Source organism: Symphalangus syndactylus, chromosome 15, assembly GCF_028878055.3.
Source record: "Symphalangus syndactylus isolate Jambi chromosome 15, NHGRI_mSymSyn1-v2.1_pri, whole genome shotgun sequence".
NCBI lineage: Eukaryota > Metazoa > Chordata > Mammalia > Primates > Hylobatidae > Symphalangus > Symphalangus syndactylus.
This window is the reverse complement of record NC_072437.2, coordinates 40,142,699-40,150,017: the sequence shown is the minus strand read 5'-3', so window position 1 is coordinate 40,150,017 and position 7,319 is coordinate 40,142,699. Positions and strand designations below refer to the sequence as shown.

The 7,319-nt window shown below is 32.3% G+C and overlaps 1 non-coding gene across 1 annotated transcript; it reads left to right on the top strand.

Annotated features, from left to right (window-relative positions):
• The first annotated feature begins 806 nt into the window (after nt 1-806).
• LOC129464244 (U6 spliceosomal RNA) lies at nt 807-916 on the top strand. Its single transcript, XR_008651484.1, has one exon. It is a non-coding gene; the product is annotated as a U6 spliceosomal RNA (small nuclear RNA).
• The last annotated feature ends 6,403 nt before the right edge of the window (nt 917-7,319 follow it).

Genomic DNA, 7,319 nt, shown 5'->3' with positions numbered 1-7,319 from the left:
ACGTAGATAATTCTTAGAAAATCAGTACACAGAAATAATAAAATTGAATTTTGTTAATCTACCTTGGTATGTGTCAGTATATACTTTATTTCCTTAACCGGGTTATTTAAGAAATATGGACATTTTTAAACTTTATTTTAAGTTAATATATTTTTAAAATAGTATGAAACTCTATACGTTTGCAACAAATACAGTAATATAAAACCATAACGTATGCTTGTGAGAAACTTAGAGAAAAACAATTGGCAGCAAAAGGAACAATAGCAAATGAAAAGCATAAAACAACAGAACCAAGACCAAGTAGATTATTCTGATAATACTACACTGAGAAAACCATTACATCAGGTCAAAAATTAATATCTATGTGTAAGCTATTTACAGAAAATAAATGTAGAACAAATCTGCTTTGAAAGTTTAAGGTAATAATATGGAGAAAAATATGTGTCCAATAATTGCAAAGCAAAAGTATGCTTAGATAATAAATGCTAGATAATGTTAAAGTTAGAACAAAAATATTAACTTAGTCAAAGAAGATCTTGTATTTTTTAGAGTGTGAACCATAGTGATTATGATGAAAACACAATATGGATTAAATAGAACTCTAGCAGATAAAAAAAAATTGAAAGTTTAAAGAGAAAGCCTCAGAAAGGCATTAATAATGAGTCCAGTTTAGCACACATCTCATAAATTGATAGGTCCAGCTCTCAAATATGAACATAACATTGAGTTTCTGATAACAATCAAAGTATACTGAGCTATACTTTTTGTTTCCACAGCATTAATAGATTTGTTTCAAAAAGATCAAGGTGCTTGCCTCTGTAGCACATATACTAAAATTGGAAGGATGCAGAGAAGATTAGCTTGGCCCCTGCCCAAAAATCTAAAAATAAAAATTTAAAAAAGAAGATCAACTAATACAAACCAGTGGTAACCTCACAAAATTACAGAATTATATAGTCAAAATTTTTGATTGGGATACATACCACTATACATTAATAACAAAGATGAAAAATGATGACAATGATATCTAGGAAATGATATGGAGGGATTCTCAGGATATACGGTTAAATAGAAAAAAGAAATGTGTAAAATAGTATCTACAGCATGCTACCTTCTGTATATATACTTGTGAAAGTCCTATATGGAATCTTCTTTCAATACAAGGCTATTTGTCCACCTTGAAAATTTTTCATTTAGTGTAGCCACTTTCATCAATCATCTTACCTAGATCTAAGTAATTCGCTGTACCTTCTATATCAGCACTGTTGCTTCACCTTGCACTTTTATGTCATGAAGATGGCTCCTTCCTTAAACTTCATGAACTAACCTCTGCTAGCTTCAAACTTTTCTTCTGCAGCTCACCTCTTTCAGCCTTCATTGAATTGCAGAGAGATAAGGCGTTTCTCTGGATGAGGCTTTGGTTTAAGGAAATATTGTGGCTGGTTTGATCTATCCAGACAACTCAAACTTTTCTCTATATCAGCAATAAGGCCATTTTACTTTCCTACAGTTCTTGTGTTCACTGGAGTAGCACTTTTAATTTCCCTAAGAACTTTTCATTTGCATTCATAATTTAGCTAACTGTATAACCAATTGTTTAAAGACACAAACCAACATTTTCTGATCTACAATGGTTCAATGGTTTTTGAAAAATAGAGCTTCACAGGTACGAATTTCTAGAGGCAAGTGGAAAATACTGATAGCTCCTGATTCAATGCTTTATTTGCATTCAATACCTGAAAAGGAAGACATTACTTATTTGGAAAGTTAGATCCAACTTATGTAGCTCCTCCCACACCTCATGTTTGGCTGTTCCTCGTTGATTTTTATATCTCTTTCCCCTTTAAATGCTTTTGCCTATTTTTCCTCTTTTTAAATTTAATTTTAAACCGTGTGAACACACTTCAAAAATGTCTTATCATATATATATAATTTTAAACCATTGCATTAGTTCCTTTTGTTCTTATGCAGTTTACAATTGGTATTTATAAAAATTTAATTTTCAACCGTCTACAGAATTGTGAGAAAACTGGATATCATGACTGCTGGAAAGAGGATATTTGAGGAGGTAATTTTTACCTCCATCTGTATCAACACTGGCTTCATTTTTCCTCTATAGCAAAAGTTCTACTTAATATGATGAGACTCATTGAAAGTAAGAAAGAAAAAAAATTCATAAAAATACTAACACTGCAGAACTTGATACCCTCTTCTTAAAGCAAAACCTTGATTATTTATAAACATAGCAATGAAGCAAATCACAATTCTTTTATCTCTTTATAATTTATTCACATGTCAATGGTCTATAACTTAACATTAAAACTTTTATTTTTCTAAGAAGCAAATGTGGTCTAAAGATAATTTCCAATCAATGTTTTTCATAGCTTTTTGGATGCAAACACGGGGAGTCATTAAATTCACAGTTCAGCTTTTGTTCTTTGCTCTTTAATTCTCACATTTTCTTTCTGTGTTAGAAGATCAAAGAAGATGCCTTCAAATAAATGTGCCACATTATAATCCTTTAGATTTAAACCATAGGTTCCCTACCCTGTAGCTAAAGCATCTACTTCTATAGTAAGCTCTGCTCATTTGGATACAACTTGAAGAAAATATCTATTAGCCTTTTTCTAAGTGCATTCACAAATTGTTTTTAAACACTTCTATAAAACAAAGAAATAATAACTAGTCTAACATTTCTGAAAGAAAACACTTTTGATAATATAAAAATTATATATTCATGAAACAAGCAGTGCTAGAGAGGTTAAACACTGCAAAAAGTCTAATTTAAGATGCAATTATGGATCACTCAGTTTGCTTTCTGGGAACCATGAGAATTCTAAATTGAAGTGAGTATAAATTACAGCTCATTGTGTCCTATTTAATTTACTTATGTTATAACAACTTTTTCATATCTAATGTGATATATTATTCAGTCATCTTAGTAAAATGTTGCCTTTTTGTTTGCAGTTTCATGATAATAAAATTGTCTATTTAAATTTTTAATAAAAAATAATGCTTTGTACTTTCTGAAAACAAATGCAACATTAATGTATTACTAAGAAAAAATGCCACAAAATTATTACAAATGTTTAAGCCCTGTTAATGAAAGACAACTAACATGACTGTTTCTTTCTGAAAGAACAATTTTAAAAATTAGTATTTTCACAATTAGTTTGATGATGAGCAATTGTTACACATTCTATATATGATTTTCTGTAATAATGTGCAAGGATGCCCTATCTACATAACTTTCTATCTGGTGGTTAGAATGTTCCATCTTACAACATCTTACATCTTATAAATCTATATTTTGCAATATAGATTTAAAACAATCACCAAGTTTTAGAAAGTGACCATTTCCTCAGAATGAGACAAATCTTCACAATTTTTATCCAGGACATTACCAATAGTACTTCCAGATTTCCCAGCCACTAATCCAGCTTCTCCTCCATCACCATTGTTTATGCTCCTATCCTAGTTAAATAATGTCTGCCTTATGGACAGAGAATTCTACCTTATAATGCTTTTTATGGTACATGCACAGCAAAGGTATTCATTTGGGCACAGAATGAACAAATAAAATATAATATTAAAATATTTATTTAATTTTCTAAACATTTAAAATCAGACTTCTAAATGAAAGCAGTTCATTTATTATTCATTGTTTACTTAATTAACCTCACTACTGAGTGAAATAAAATACTCATCTTTCTGAAATATAGTCATATCTAAAGAAATGAAGCATATATGAGGCAAATTTTTTCTGAACTCATTAATTTAAACTTGCATGTTTCATGTCTAACTGCATGTGCAGAGACTGTTAAAATCTAATTCAACCACATTGATTACTAGTGTAAGTATACCATAGCTTTTTCTGCAAGCTATATTTATAATATAAATGATTCATATGCCATATTTTAAATAAAACTACACAAAAATGCTACAATTGATTTCTGTTATTAAAGCTTTATGGGAGGTATATCTTTCCTTGTGAACATAGTCATTTATCAAATGTACTCTATGTACTTATATGGATATCCTAAAATTCTCTGAATTAGACTCAAATTTTTCCATAGAGCTTCAGGAAACTTAATCATTTTAAAATATGACATTTTCAAGGATGAATCTTGAAAATACTTACAATCTATTTTGATACATGGTTTCAGTGAGTGAATCAGACTAAATAAAATACTTCACAGTTTGCATGAACAATGAGATTTGTTGTGGCTTATGAATATTTGAAAATGTGGCTGTTTATATGAGTTGATCAGTTATTTCTATGAAGATGATTCATCTGGCAACTTTGAACAGATATGATTTTTGAAAGCAACAAATTTCAGGTAATGTAAATCCAGATTAATTTAATCAATGAACCACAAAAGTGACTCATATAGCAAATATTTATCAAGTCAATGAAGGTCAGAATATGATGATTATAGTACACACCTCACTTTTAAAAAATAATATATCTAACAACCAAATTACAACTACATTGTCAACAGTGTGTAAAAAAAGCTTGATAAAAATGTGAAAAAAAGGAATTCAATAGGTAAGAGATATCAGAAGTTGGACATTCTGTTATCTGAGATACCTGATATCGCTGTGCACCTGGGAATAAAAAGGATGTCCATTTCACAACTTCCCTCCTTGTGATCTCAGACATACGCACTGGTTTTATCCTAGAGTGTCATTTGATGCACAGCTGGACAGTCATCCTTCAAGTGACAGTTTGTTCATTCTGGTTTTCTGTGTTTTTTGTTCTGACTTTTCAGTTTAGATTGGTAGCTAGGACCAGCAATATTATGGGCTTGAGTTGTAGAAGTGTACTGACAAGAAGTTGTGTATTGCAAATAAGTGCAGAAGGTCAACAAACCAGAAGTCCAGAAGTAAATTGAGTTTGGAAATCAAACATAACAGTGAGGCAACATTTTCCTGGATACAAATTTCAGACCTAAAAAACAATGATCTAAAAAGCCAAATTAGTATTTTCAAAAAAATTAATATCCAAAGTAATTCTATCATAAACTAAATTCTTATAATTTTTAATGCTGTTATTTTTATCTAAAAGCATTCTAAAAGAATACTAATAAGTGAACAGTAAAATCTGGGATTTAGAAACCCCCTTGCACACACCATAGTGGTTCTCCCAGTTATTGAATCCTATATTACTCCAGTACTAGTAAAGCATTTTGACGAAGGGGCAACTTTTTTTTTTTTTTTTTTTGAGACGGAGTCTTGCTCTCTCGCCCAGGCTGGAGTGCAGTGGCGTGATCTCGGCTCACTGCAAGCTCTGCCTCCAGGGTTCACGCCATTCTCCTGTCTCAGCCTCCGAAGTAGCTGGGACTACAGGCGCCCGCCACCACGTCTGGCTAATTTTTTGTATTTTTTAGTAGAGACGGGGTTTTACCGTGTTAGCCAGGATGGTCTTGATCTCTCGACCTCGTGATCCGCACATCTCGGCCTCCCAAAGTGCTGGGATTACAGGCGTGAGTCACCGTGCCCGGCCAGGGGCAACTTTTCTTAAGTTTTGAATCGTATGACATAAATTAGAATAGCAACACTCATCTTTTATCCCATGACAGAGTATTCTGAGTTACTCTGATATTAACTGGTGCCCACAAAAGGACATCAGACAGATTATGCCTACCCAAATTTCTCTTTAATCTCTAAAACTATAAACATATCTGCTATTGCCTGCCCAGGAACTTCATTGACTTAGCAAAATCTGGTCAAATACTGTCCTTTCCTATATGTGAAAGGTAACTCCATTGTGGAATGCAATACTGAAGCTTTCACCTGATTTAACACTATATACTATAAAGGTTGCCAATTCACATGAAGAGAGAGAGCATACCAGGCATTAATAAAAGAAACACACCTTCCTAATAGCACGAGAACTTGGATGTGGGGATGAGGAACAAGCCAACTGGATAAGACCAACCTATTTGTTTCTTTATCTATTTAACAACTAATGTTTTTACTGTGTCCAGCATGAAGGACTTTCAGATACAAATTGAAAGCCTGGCTTCAGTAACCACACAATATTAAATAAATAGTGATTATAGGCTAGCTGTTCAAGAAGGATAGTCTGTTTACATAAATTAATATATATATATATATATATATGTCTTCATTGCTCAGGAAAAGTGCATTAAAAACAAAATAAGAAAAGCACATATGGTAAAAATTCTGAAGGTTAAAGCTTTCCATTCCAAACCCATCTCCCAAATCCACATATAGATGCCAGGAAAATAAAGGAACTAAAAATGCTTCTCATGTTGGTTTTATGTTGTTTTTCCTCATTGTTGTAGTAAAGTGTTACCCTATAATATATGTGCTCCTAGAAACCAACAAGCCAAGCCTAGACAAAAGAATAAGTTTTCCAGATATAATATTAAATCAGAGAACAACAACTCAATACCGTTTATATAATAAATATCCAGTTATAAATGAACACTTACCAATTTTATTATACTTAAACCTTGACATAGTGACTAATAGCTAGTATGAAGAAGCCTTTGCTTATTCCAGTACAAAAGTAAGATTTCCAAGATTTTCCCTGAATGATTAGATGTGGAAGGTGAAGAAAAGACCAAAATAAAAGTCAATAATTTTTTAATATTCTAATGTTGGTAAGAGAATAAACTACATTTCACCAAATGAGATGGAAAGTACAGGAATACAAGCCAGTTTGGAGGAAGAAATATGAATTCACCTTTTGCAATAATGAGTTTCAGGTGCCATGGAAACATCCAAGTTCAGGTGTCCAGACCACGTTAGGCATTCATTTTTAAAGCTCAATGGAGAAGGCTCAGCTGGAAATTTATTTCTACGAGTCCTTATTATATAGATGGAAAGTGAAACCAGGGGAATAAATGACATCAATTTAATATAGTAGAGAGAATAAGAGCAAAGCCGGAGATAGAATCCTGAAGTCAATTAATATTATTTTTAGGGACCAGACAAAGGATGAAAAAGAGTTTTATTTCTCAAGTTACCCAGACAATATTGGTATCTGGAATACCGTATTTGAAAAAGGATGTATAATCAATTATATATTAGAGGTAAAATTGTAAGTAATCTCGAGATTCAATCAGAACTGGTCAGTGACTGAAATATAGTTAACGTGGATTATTAACAATGGGTCACAAACAAGGGTCATACTTATCCCACCCTGAGAAATATGTGAGGTCATTTTTAGGTGTCTCAATACCAGGGAGTACAACTTGCATCAACCTCAACCGGCAAGGCCCAAGGATGCCAAAATTGGGCTGGACAGCCCCACATAATGAGCAATTTGCCCTCTGAAAATGTTTGGC